Raw genomic sequence first — 13,501 nt, 5'->3', positions numbered from 1 at the left:
AGCAAATGGAATATCCTGTCATGTAGGCTTCATAAGGGGAATGGCAATGAGTAGACTGCTCAGCTATTTGTTTGTTTCTTTGAGGTGGCTTATTGCAGTAGATGCCAAACATTGTCTCTACATACTATCAGTGGCTCTCCATGGTTTCAAACAGTGGCTCTCCATGGTTTCATACAGGGGTCTTTCTCAGCCCTACCTGGAGGTGACAAGAATGCAAAGCAGATGCTGTAATCTGAGCTATGGCCCCCATTGCATCCTCTATTTATTTTCTGTCAGGGGCTGTCACGTTCAAGGGAGCTTCCCATTGCTGATTTCCTCCCACAAATGAAGTTCTGGGAGTGGGAGGCTTGTGCGTGCCTGATGGTGTACTGTATGGTATTGTACTTTAGTGTGATTGTATTATCTTCCATGAGGAGATAAGAAGAGGGCTCTTCCTGGATCAGAACCTGAACCAAAGAAATATTACCACCTGAGCTAAAGGATAAGAAAGCATTCTCAGCCCCACCACCCTTCCGTGTGCAGATGGCAGCTGGTTGGCAACTGAATATTCAATTCTGACAACAGCACAGCACCATCCAGTGCAGATGTGGGCAGCAGTCTAGTTCAGGGGGTGCATGAGGCACCTCTGAAACACATTATTCTAATCTCTGGCAAAGAGGAATGTGCTGGGAAATTAGGGAGGGGACTGCCACTGCTACTCCACCCGGCATCATAGCCAGCCCTCAGAACATAAATCCATCTAGTCCAAAATCCCCATTTCTCCAGGTGACTAAGGCATGTTTCATACATATTTGAACTTTTAAATCTGTGATAGGGATTTATTATTATTATTATTATTATTATTATTATTATTATTATTATTATTACTACTACTCACCTTTGCAGTGAAAAGACCAGAGATAACAACATTACATGGTTTATAGGGTGGCCAGAAGCACAGGTTGCACACAATACTAGTCCTACTCAGAGTAGACTCATCAAAATTAACAGGCATGGCTAACTTAGGCCCATTAATTTCAATGGGTCTGAGTAAGACTTACTTGGACCCCCATGCTTTTGAAATCCCACTGAACTCAGCAGGGGGTTCTCCTCAGAAAATGTGCATATGATTGCAAACTTAATGGGCAATCCTATGCATGATTACTCAGAAGAAATACACATTGCATTCTGTGAAGTTTGCTCTCCAGAAAGTAAGGAATGCACACTTACCTGGGAATAATCAGCACTGAATATGGCGGGGCTTACTTCTGTGTAAACATGCATAGGCTTGCGCTGTCAAGCTGTCATCATCCATCTGTTAAGTTTGTTTTTAGCCCATATTCATAAGTTCTAGTTATAGCAGTGGTGTGTGTCTTTTGAGCACCTATGCAAATGAACCATATTTATCCCATCCCAGCTCTTCTCTATGCACTCACTCTAGCACATATAATAAGGATAATAAATACTTGAAGATGTCTATTTCTGCATTATTCATTCTGGCTCACTACAGTATCATCAAGGTATCAATGCTTGCACTTTTATCTCCCAGTGTGACTGACAGTAATTTGATTTCTTTTGTTTCTGCTGCCCTCCCCCCCGCAAATATGCTTTTCCTTGCTGTTGTCAAATCCTTTTCATATCTACCACTTCACTCTTTCCTTTCCCTTTCTTTCTGTTATGTTAAGCTTTAGTCCTTGGCTACAGTTAGACCATTCGTTAAGGAAAACTCATGAAGGAGACGTATACCTGAAGAGGCGTCTCCACCCCCATCATTCAGCCCGGACACTGAGGTCCAGCTCTGAGGGCCTTTTGGCGGTTCCTGCACTGCAAGAAGAGCGGTTGAAGGGAACCAGGCAGAGGGCCTTCTCGGTAGTGGCGCCTGCCCTGTGGAACACCCTCCCATCAGATGTCAAGGAAATAAACAACTATCTGACTTTTAGAAGACATCTGAAGGCAGGGCCTTGCAGAGCCAGGCTGAGACCCGGGCCAGGTAGATAATGTGCCCCCTTTTTTTACCCTGGGGATAAACGCCTCTGCGTTCGTCCCAGTGGTTGTGAATATGCTGACTGAGGCCCCCTTTGGAATCAGAGGCCCGGGCCAAGTGGCCCATATGCCCCCCCTCTGTCTGGGCCTGTCTGAAGACAACCCTGTTTAGGGAAGTTTTTAATGTTTGGTGTTTTATTGTATTTTTAATATTCTGTTGGGAGCCACCCAGAATGACTGGGGAAACCCAGCCAGATGCGTGGGGTATAAATAAATTGTAGTAGTAGTAGTAGTAGTTATATCAGTGGTGCACAATCATGGAACCTCCATGAGCAGAAGTAGTCTATCTCTGAATACCAGTTGCAGTGCAGAGGCAACAGTGGGCGAGGACTAGTGCCTTCACATCTTGCATATGTGATTCTTGGAAGAATCTGATTTTTGACAGCTGGAAAGAGAACACGTGACTTGATGGACCGTTTGATCTTATCCAGCACAGGCAACGACCAATTAATGTGCACTCAAAAGACACGTGCACACAGTGCCGAACCCAGAGTCTCTTAAGCCAATATTTTGAGTCCAGTTATTTTTTTGGAAATCCATGGGCAGAGGGGTGAAAGGAAATAATTTGTAGAGGGATGGCGGGGGACATTCAGAGCATTTTACAAGATTGGATGAATGGCTTTTCCTTAGTTTATTGGATAAGGTGGCCTTGGGGGGGGGAGTCTAGCTTAGACCCCATCTACACTATACATTTAAAGCAGTATCCTACCACTTTAAACAGTCATGACTTTCCCCCAGAGAATCCTGGGAGTTTTAGCTTGTTAAGGGTTCTGGAAGTTCTTAGCTGGACCCTATTCATCTCACAGATCTACAATCTACAGGTTTAACACTAGAAGATCATCTGAACCCTTATATATTTAGCTGATCACTATTCTTTGCAAGAGGGGGCTTCTAGCAGATTCCATCTCATCAGAACTTCCACTCCATATTATGTAGGAATTAGGCCTTTAGCATAGTGGTCCCTCCCCAGCACCAGAGTACGGTGCTAATAACACCAAGGTTGCTGGTTCGATCCCCGTATGAGGCAGCTGCATATTCCTGCATTGCAGGGGGTTGGACTAGATGATCCTCAGGGTCCCTTCCAACTGTACAACTCTACAATTCTACAAATGCTAGATAGGTACTGTCCTTACTGTGTTTTTCGTGTTTATTTCTGTTTTCAACAAGTCTTTTAAGTGGAGTTCTTTTTCTCAGTCTATATTGGAATTGAAATTGTTTTTACATATCAAATTGTTGCAATTGTTTTTATATATGAAATTGTTGTTTTTATTGTGAAATTGCTTTGAGATATTTTATGCAAATTCCTATAAAAACAAACAAACACATCCCTGGATATATATATATATATATTTATAAATTTTGTTCTCTTGATAATGTTGTAGCTTTAACATTTTATGTTGATTTTTAATAACCTCTATCCACCTTATGGATTTTTTTTTTTAATGGAAGGATGTTTCAAATAGATAAATAAACATTCCTGTGCACACACAGAGGTGCAAATGGGCAATATGTGGCACATAAATCATGAGTCCTTATTCCATTAATGTATTATAGATGAAAAGAATGCAATATGAACTTCTGAAGTACAGCTTTCTCTTGTATGAACCTGCTGATTCCTTAAGATCTTCATTTAAGGCAGAGTGAGAAACCTTTGGCCCTCCAGATGTTTCTAGACTACAAGCAAGCATGGCCAGTGACCAAGGATGAGGGCACTTACAGTTCAGCAACATATGGCAGGCCAGAGGTTCTCCATCCAAGTTTTTAGTCTGGAAACCCTACTTTCAGGAAGCTAGGCAAGAGGCAACGGGAGTAGAAACATTTCTGTGTAGGTGACCCACCCCACAGAAATGCCCCTCACCTACTTTCATTCACAATTACATCCTTACATCCTATTCAGCAGCAAGCCCCAGTGAGTTCCATGGGACTTATTCCCATTCCATGTGTGTGCACAGCTGCAATCTTTGGTACTAAGTCAAAAGAATCTTAGAATTCAGCAGGTATTTCTTCCTCTTCTTCTTTTTCCTATTATTATCTTGCTGCTGTTGATATTTCTCTTCTAGGATTATGGTACTTGGATAGATTTTAGTTTGGTTTCATTTGTATAATATCATGAATGGTTTTATTTTGGGTTCCTAAGCTGCCTTGAGTGGGACACAGGTGGCGCTGTGGGTTAAACCACAGAGCCTAGGACTTGCTGATCAGAAGGTTGGCGGTTCGAATCCCCGCGATGGGGTGAGCTCCCGTTGCTTGGTCCCTGCTCCTGCCAACCTAGCAGTTCGAAAGCACGTCCAAGTGCAAGTAGATAAATAGGTACCACTCAGGTGGGAAGGTAAACAGCGTTTCCGTGTGCTGCTCTGGTTTGCCAGAAGTGGCTTAGTCATGCTGGCCACATGACCCGGAAGCTGTACGCCGGCTCCCTCGGCCAATAAAGCGAGATGAGTGCCGCAACCCCAGAGTCGGTCACGACTGGAACTAATGGTCAAGGGTCCCTTTACCTTTACCTTTAACCTGCCTTGAAGGCTCAATAGAGGAGAGGACCTTACCCATCTGTGCAACTTCCACACATATTCACTCATAGGTTTGCTGCATCCCATTTCCACATGCTCTTTTTTTAAAAAGAAAACCTTTGACATAAATTTGCATTTAAATAGGGTTTTTTAATTAAATAGTTATTTTTATCATTCATTTTCTCTCAAGATATTTTAAATTCATCATGCTACTTGGGAGTGGGAGCTGAAACCCTTTGTTAAGGGTGGGGCTGAAACCGCTTTGAGGTTTTCCTTACCATATGAAATAAACAAAATAAAATAAACCTGAAAGAGAACATTCAGGAAGTATGAAAGAATGTATCACTAAGCATTGCATCCCATGTCAGTCCTAGGCTACATACACACTGCAGTTTATTCTGCTTTCCTTTTATTTTGCACATTATATTTGAGTTTTCATACAGCGTAAAAGCCATTAGTGGAACGTAATGGATTACCACGCAAGTTCAGTGCTCATTGGGTGGTATTTGATTCAAGGAAAAATCCATTTGCAAGCCTGGAATCTGCTTGCAAGCCTGGAAGTTTGTACAAGGCAGTGCACCAACTGAAGCCCTTCAGGTTCCTCCACAGATTGTGGAGCCTCATTCCCTGCTCTTCCATTGTCTCCTCTCTTCAACAGGTGATTCTGCAGCCCATGAAAGATTCTGCAGCTGGTTTCCTTACAGAAAGTTGCTTGTGGAATCCCCCGCCCCCTGCATCATCCACTCCAAATAACTGCTTGTAGATTATCATCCCCATCGTCAGATCCATTGCTCAACTGGTGGGTCAATCCTGCTGTTGGTGGTGATGCTGCACAGGCAGATTTCCTAAAGGAATGTTGTTAGTGTGGCATGCCCACCCTGTCCCCAGGACTGTCTGAACATTTAAGTAGTTGATGGGTCGTGGTAGTGGTGGTGATGCTCCACAAGTAGGTTTATTTTATTTTATTTTATTTTTTAGGAAATAGGAAAGCTATTTGCAAAGCCTCACTCAGAACCTGCAGGATCACAGCTGCTATGGGGAGTGGGAAATGTGGGGGGAGAGATTCTCCTGGATCTCTCTGCTTATCAGCTGTTCAGCAGAGACTGGATTCTGATATTTAATCTTCCTTTCACACTGCAGTACCTACTGGTGTGAATGAAATTTTGTGCAACATGGAGGTATACAGGAACTGCAGTATGAGAAAAACATTAGAAAATGCAGTAAACTCAGAGTAGACCCTCTGGAATAAATGTGCATGCCTGATTTATATTCATTAATTTCATTGTGGCTACTCTGTGTAGGACTTAGTTGATACAACTGTAAGTTCTGATCCACACATTACTCTGGAGGTGCAAGTCAGCACAGCTTGGCAATCTTTGTATCAGAACCAGAACTGTCAATTGTTCAGATGTGGGGTGTGTTGACCTCTTCAAATGAATACAATCCAATGTATCTAATGCGAACTTAAAGCAACAGAGCTATCTCTCAACAGGCAAAACAAATATTACAGAGTGATACAAACACTATCTTAAGTATTCGTATGTGTCTTCCAAAATATTTTATGTATTTCTAAAAGCAAACATCCTCACAATATTTTTGGGGGGTCGGGTGGGAGGGAGTGATCAGGGTTTTTTCAAAAGTCCCCTTTAAAAAACCTATCCCTCCATACAAATTGGTAAAGTCTGTGTTGAAGAATTCGGTCTTTCTCCCATCTGATTCACCGCACAGGCTTGAGAGACTGTAGATTTAGTAGCAGTATTTGAAGAATCTCAACATATGAACTCACCCAATGCCCAGAGGGATTTGTTTTTGAATGAACCAGATGCTCCCCTTCCTGTACTGTCGGAGACTATGAACTTTGCAGGCCACTTGCACAAAACTACACCAGATTCTGAATTGCTTTTAATTTTAGGAGAGCACCTATTATGGTTTTTTATAATCTTATGCTGCAGGAAATCTATTCTGCAAAGATGTCCAGCAACAATTCACAAAAAATAGGTGTGTGTGTAAGTATGCCTATTCCTTTAGTGGAATGTCCTCCTATCAGATGTCAAGGAAATAAACAACTATCTGACTTTTAGAAGACATCTGAAGGCAGCCCTGCTTAGGGAAGTTTTTAATGTTTGAAGTTTTACTGTGCTTTTAATAATCTGTTGGGAGCCACTCAGAGTGGCTGGGGAAACCCAGCCAGATGGGTGGGGTATAAATAAACTATTATTATTATTATTATTAGGCATAATGCACAACTGCATTTTCAAATGTATTCAGTGATCAAGACATTACTGGACAACACATGTACTAAATTTTAGTTCTCCAAGTTATGGATGGGGAACATCAGGCAAATGCAGCTCCCAGATCCCTCTATCTGAACTCTCTCCAAGCCACACCCGTCACTGGTCTTGCTTTGCACCCTGAGTGCCTTGCTGGAAAGTGCATTTAAACTCTGATAATGCTTCTTACTTGCCTGCATGGAGGATGGATACATAAATGTTGCTCTATCCACTGTTGTGTACAACCCACTGACATGTGACTATCATGGGCAATTTCTACTCCTGTTTTTGTCAAACTTCTCAGACATCTTTAGTTCTTCACTTCCTGATTCTTGGCTGACCACACATGTGGAGGGAACTGAGACAGTCCACGTGAGTGCAGCACAAAGCCGGCAGCTTCAGCCACTTATTGCAGAGAATGGATTGACTACCCCAGATGCTGACATTGGCACTTATTTATGGTCTATTATCCTGAGATGACAAAAGAGCTGAGGACGCAGCTTCCAGTCACTGCCTTTTAACTCACATCAGTACTGGATTTATGTCCTTGATTGTGAAGCTAAATCAGATCTTGACATGAAGACTTCTCCCTCCAACCCCCAGGATATTAATGTCAAAAGGCTCTTATTGGGTCCATAACATAAGTGATGTTAATTTTCAAAGGCAAAGAGGTAAAGATGCAAAACTGTGAGGCTAGAACAGCAATCAGAAAAGGTAACTAGTGATGCTTGACGCTTTTGTGCCAAAGTTGGGGGATGGGAAGAAGACCACCTTATCACGAGCAACTCCACTTCAATCTCTAATCTCTAAAACATGTTGCTCCCTTTTCCTGATTTTTGTTGCTGCTCTTCTCCTGAGTTGCATAATAAACATTGTCATGACCTACAACCAGGGATGTAAAATGTCTTTTTGAATCAGCTTGCATTTAAAGGTGAACCCGCCTAATTCTCACTTTCTGAAACAATATGCGAACCAAAACAACTAACCAAATGCAAGTACAGTGGTACCTCTGGTTAAGAACTTAATTCGTTCTGGAGGTCTGTCTTTACCTGAAACTATTCTTAACCTGAGGTACCACTTTAGCTAATGGGGCCTCCAGCTGCTGCTGTGCCGCTACCGCACGATTTCTGTTCTAATCCTGAAGCAAAGTTCTTAACCCGAGATACTATTTCTGGATTAGCGGAGTCTATAACCTGAAGCGTATGTAACCTGAAGCATCTGTAACCCGAGGTACCACGGTATTAGGGAGAACATACAAAAAAAAAAAAAGGCATTGTGTTAGGAAAAGCAGGATTGCAAGAATTTTGTGTATTAGGCAAAATGGATACATTTGGAGAAAATTGTGCTAAAATGTGGAGAACTGAACATAAGATTGGGATGCCTACCTCCAAGTTTTGCAATGCTGTTCTCCAGCCAAGTCACGTGTACTAAATTGCATAAACTAGGGTGATAAGGGCATACAAATGCAAGTATTAGGGAAAAGAACATACAAAAAAGGCATTGTGTTAAGGAAAGCAGGATTGCAAAAATTTTGTGTATTAGGCAAAATGGGTACATTTGGAGAAAATTTGCTAAAATGTGGAGAACTGAACATAAGATTGGGATGCCTACCTCTCTCTGGGATAGGGTTATGGCTGCTGGAAACCTCATTGTTGCATGTAATTGGGTGAAATTGGATGACATGTTCCTTGGTAAGTCCCATGCATGTGCAGGGGAGTGGCAGCAATATTGTGCCTTTCCTTCATGCCTACCCATCTGACCTACCACATTGAGTTGACTGCAGAATCTGGGCCTATAACCCTGAATGGACAGCTGCTGATGTTGCAGATTGGGGAGGCATGTTGGGCAGATAGAGGGCAAGTGTGCATCTCACTCCTACATGAGTGATTGGCAACACTTGTGACGTAATCAGCTGTCTATGTGGATATGTCCTCACAATGTATTAAGCAAAAAATAATAAAAATCTGATAAGAGATGATTAAAAGGTTTTTTTAAAGCAGGCTTTTAAAAACATAATTAAATTAAAATACAGATTAAAACACAGGGCAGAAGAAAAGAACAGTAGGCTAAATACCTATGTAAATTAAAAAAGAGGATGCCTGCTGGCAACATCCATGGGCAGGGAGAGAAACCTCCTTCATGGAGAGTTCCAAAGCCTTCTTCAGCTTGCAGAGAATAAATAGGGAGATTTATGAAAGCTTTGGAGATGATGTTGATGATAATGATGACTTTGCAACTCAGCGAACAACAATGAACCATGTAGTTCATTGGACAGGGGAATTGTGGTCCTGGACTGCAGCCCCATTATCCCTGACAATAGGCCATGCTTGCTAGGGTAGTTGGGAACTATAGTTCAGCACCATCTGGTGGACCCCGCGGTTTCCATGCCTGATACAATACACCAGACCCAGACAGCCCACCAATAAAAACCTCTTAATTTTACTACACAGGCTTCCACCTAAGGTATTTCCTTCTTTGCACAACAAAAACATAGCATAAGTTCCTCATCTTTTCCCATTAGCTTTTAATACATCTCGCTGCAATGGCGTCTGTGTTCCCCTCCCTGTTGATTTCATTTGAATAGCAAGGCAAATGAAACACATTCCTATTTGGAGTGGCTCAGAATGATGCCTCCTTTTCTATAAATTCACGAAGAAAATGATTATCATTTGTTGCCTGATGCCTTGCAAATGAAACAAAAATAATAACGCTTAGCAAAATCCATTAGAATACTTTCAGCATGAGTCATACTGCCCTTGAAGGTGCAGCTTAAAAAAGCAGAGAAATAGATTTGACACCACTTGGACTTGAAGCTCGGACATGCTGCATTAAACTGTTCAAAATTAATTTAATCTGAGCATGGAGAATAATAGCCTCTCAGTTCAAGACTTCAGATAGCAGCAATTTGCACCCGAAAGTACTTCCAAAGGGAAAGAATAAATGAAGGACGACTCTCCAAAACCGAGTGAGCAAATGTATTCAACTCAATAAAAGCCACTTGATCACCCTGTAAAAAGATCAGCCGCCGAAGCATCTTTGGAGGGTTGGGTGGCTGTGTGACGGTGCATGAGCTGGGAAATTTTCTCCTTCGAAGTCTGAATCATTCCTGAGGCGCATATATAACAGATCATTCAGGGAGTTTCTTTGAATATACCCTTTCAAAACCAGCCTTTCCAACAGGTAGAGTGATACGGCTTCCTGTAACCACCTAATTTGGGGTTTCATAAAATGGAAGCAAAATCACTGCATTTTTACTGCCAGGCAAGGGAGAGGCACTTGTGCGCTTTTCTGGACCTGACCATCCTTGCGGTGCCATGCAGTTTGACTTGGGAGGAGGGTACTATCTGTTGGGGCCAGCTCTAACAACAGGCAGAGTGAGTCAGCCATCTTAGGCAACTGATAGGTGGTGTCAATAAAATTCAATTTGTTGTTGTAATTTTACTTCCTGGGGGAAGAATATTTTTGTTTCCTCACCATCACCATCCCATCTCAGATGTCAGAACAACTTGTGTCAGAAGCCTACTGTACTATGTTGTTAGACTTAAGACAGGTGGGTAAAGAGTGGGATGCCATTTGCTATTGCACCTCAGGGACCAAAATGACTTTGGCTACCACTGCACACTCAGAAGCAGGGATGATGTGGGGCCTGACTTAACTGTGAGTCTAGCCACAAGCAAAGCTCCTATGGGGTGTGGAGAGGGCACTCCCCCAGGACAATTAGTTACGGATGGGCTTGCTGCTAGGGAAGAGGCTGGATCAACTGGGGTTGTCGTTGGGCATGTGAGTTAACTTGGCTTCTGAACGAGAGTTGGAATGCTGATAAGCTGCATCTGTGGTGAAAGCATGAGTGTGACTGGTGAGTATTTCATGATTTAGAAATTGGTACTTGAGTTTTGATTTTCCTCTTCCTTCTTTGTCCCCTTTGCCTTGTGTGCCATATTTCTTAGATTGTATGTCTTCAGGTGGGGACTGTCTTGTTTTGTTCGTTATATAAGCTGCTCTGGGAGCCTTTTTGGCTGAAGAGGGGGTTACAAATGCTCCGGATAAATAAATATTTGCCCAGGCTTTTGAGTGACCACTAAAAAGATATGTTGACACATTGCTCGTATTGCCATGCTGCATTTAATTTCAGGTTTTTTTTTAAAAAAATATATTTTCATTAATTTTCAGTAAAACATTGTTACAAATAGTTTCATTTCTCATGTTTTAAATCTCTAGAACCTGATGAGCTGTACTCAAGGGTACTAAAGGAGCTAGGAGGTGTAATCTCAGAACCTCTGTCTACCATCTTTCAGAATTCTTGGAGAACGGGTGAGGTCCCTGCAAACCGAAGGTGGGCAAATGTTGTCCCCAGCTTCAACAAGGGGAACAAAGCAGACCCAGGTCTGCTGGACCAGTCTACTTGACCTCAATACTAGGAAGGGCCCTGCATCAGATAAACAGTCTGCAAGCACTTAGAAAAGGATGCTGCGATTACTCAGACTCAGCATGGGTTTCTCAAAAACTTTTTTCTTTTATAGAGTTACAAGCTTGGTGGATTAGGGGATTGCTGTGGATGTAAAGTAACTTGATTTCTGTTAGGCTTTTGACAAAATCCCCCTTGTTATTCTTTCAGAGAAGCTGACAAAGTGTGGGCTGGATGAGACAACTGTTAGGTGGATTTGTTGCTGGGTTGACTCACTGAACCCAAAGAGTGCTCACTAATGGTTCCTCATCATCAGTGGGATGCCAAAGGGTTCTGTCCTTGGCCCATTGTTGCTCAATGTCTTTATAAACAACCTGGATGAAGGAACTTTAGTGGATGATCACCCAATTTGCAGATGGCACCAAGCTGGGAGGGGTAGCTAATGCACGGAAGACAGAATTGGGATTCAAAATGACCTTAACAGATTGGCGAACTGGGCCCAAACTAACAAAATGAATTTCAATAGGGAGAAAGGTAAGGTTAGTCAGGAATAGCCAGCTGCACAACTACAGTGGTACCTCAGGTTACATACGCTTCAGGTTACATACGCTTCAGGTTACAGACTCCGCTAACCCAGAAATAGTGCTTCAGGTTAAGAACTTTGCTTTAGGATGAGAACAGAAATCGTGCTCTGGCGGCGCAGCGGCAGCGGGAGGCCCCATTAGCTAAAGTGGTGCTTCAGGTTAAGAACAGTTTCAGGTTAAGAACGGACCTCTGGAACGAATCAAGTACTCAACCCGAGGTACCACTGTATAAGATAGGAGACATCTAGTATGTAAATGGAATCTTAGTAGACTACAAGCTTAAAATGAGTCAGCAGTGTGAAGAAGCAGCAAAAAAGGCTAATGGTATTCTAGGCAGCATCAATAGAAGTATAGCATCCCAATCAAGGAAAGTAATAGCATCATTCTACTCTGCCTTGGTCAGACAGCACATGGAGTACTGTGTCCAGTTCTGGGGATCACAATTTAAGAAGGATATTGACAAGCTAAGGTGTATGCAAATGAGGTTGACAAATATGATCAAGGGTGCATTGTGGGGGGTGGTTACTTGGTGCACAGTTTTATGGAACACACAGTATTTTTCTATAGAAAATAAAAAGAATGAGATTATGCAAATAAGCATTCACCAGCATCTTGATGAAATAGAATGATAAAAAGAGCAAACAGCAGTTCTTTCTCCCCTTTTTACCTATTCAATGTACATGCAGAATGGTGATATATAGTTTTGGTATATTAATTGTGAAGGCTTTTCTTCTGTTCAGAGATATTATGACTCTGTGCAAATGCACAGCAGAAGTTTCATCAAGTGGCAAAGGGCACATATCATATCCACATTAAAGTTTCATTTCTAGTCCCTCACTTGCCTTTTCCTTTTTGCAAATTTGCAAGAAGGAAATGCAAAAGGTCTTTTAAATTCTCAAACACCACATAATTTCTTCCGAATTGCCTGCCACTTGCTGTTTGTTCTATAATAATTCAAAGAAGACTGGTTATGCCAAGAACCTAAGAAAAAGTGACTTTGGAACATATTAGAAAGTTAAAGGAAATTGAAAGCCTTCATGATGTTAAACTGCACAACACAGCTGGGGCTGAAGCACACTGTCAATTACAAGTACTTGTAAAAGTACAGAAAGATTTAAAAGAAGAAGAAGAAGTATGATTGTGGTATTTCCTGCTAGGCCCAATCTAGAAGCTATATCACTAACTCTGCTGGTTTCTTTTTTGCTTATATCATAGCCATTTTCATAATGAAATATCAGGTTCACCAAAAGCATTGGGGGGGGGGAGAGAGAAGCACCACACTCGTTGTGCCCCCCTCCCCACAACCTCCAAGTGCATAGATTCTGTATGTGCTCTTGGGGACCTTGAGAGGCAATCAGCTATGTTTTACTCAGAGTAGATCCTTAAAAATAATAATTAATGTGACTAAGGCTGCATTCAGACATGTGGTTTAGTGTGTTACCGTGCTTTTCTTCTGGGGGTACTCAAGGGTATGAATGGCCAGCACACAGAAGCCAGTGCTTCTGTCCCAATGTCTTATTGTTCCTTTTACACAGCAACGTTTGTTGCTTTATGGAACTGTGGAACACCAGGACACATCAAATTTTAAATGGCAGGAAAGAACCGTATGTTGGGATTCTGCCCCAAAATTAATCCACGTGAAATTACAATGCTAAACTCCCATACTCTTCTCAGTTAAAACAGTTTCCCCGCCCCCGGCAGCAAGCAGGATAG

At 42.1% G+C, this 13,501-nt stretch overlaps 1 long non-coding RNA gene across 1 annotated transcript; it reads left to right on the top strand.

The window, feature by feature from the left end:
- The first annotated feature begins 1,221 nt into the window (after positions 1-1,221).
- LOC128406612 (uncharacterized) lies at positions 1,222-12,851 on the top strand. Its single transcript, XR_008328541.1, has 4 exons — positions 1,222-1,817; positions 1,937-1,969; positions 11,018-11,110; positions 12,529-12,851. It is a non-coding gene; the product is annotated as an uncharacterized LOC128406612 (long non-coding RNA).
- Positions 12,852-13,501: the final 650 nt, after the last annotated feature.

This window comes from Podarcis raffonei, chromosome Z (assembly GCF_027172205.1).
Source record: "Podarcis raffonei isolate rPodRaf1 chromosome Z, rPodRaf1.pri, whole genome shotgun sequence".
NCBI classification, from domain to species: domain Eukaryota; kingdom Metazoa; phylum Chordata; class Lepidosauria; order Squamata; family Lacertidae; genus Podarcis; species Podarcis raffonei.
The sequence above is the reverse complement of the archived record's forward strand: the minus strand, read 5'-3'. Positions and strand labels throughout refer to the sequence as shown.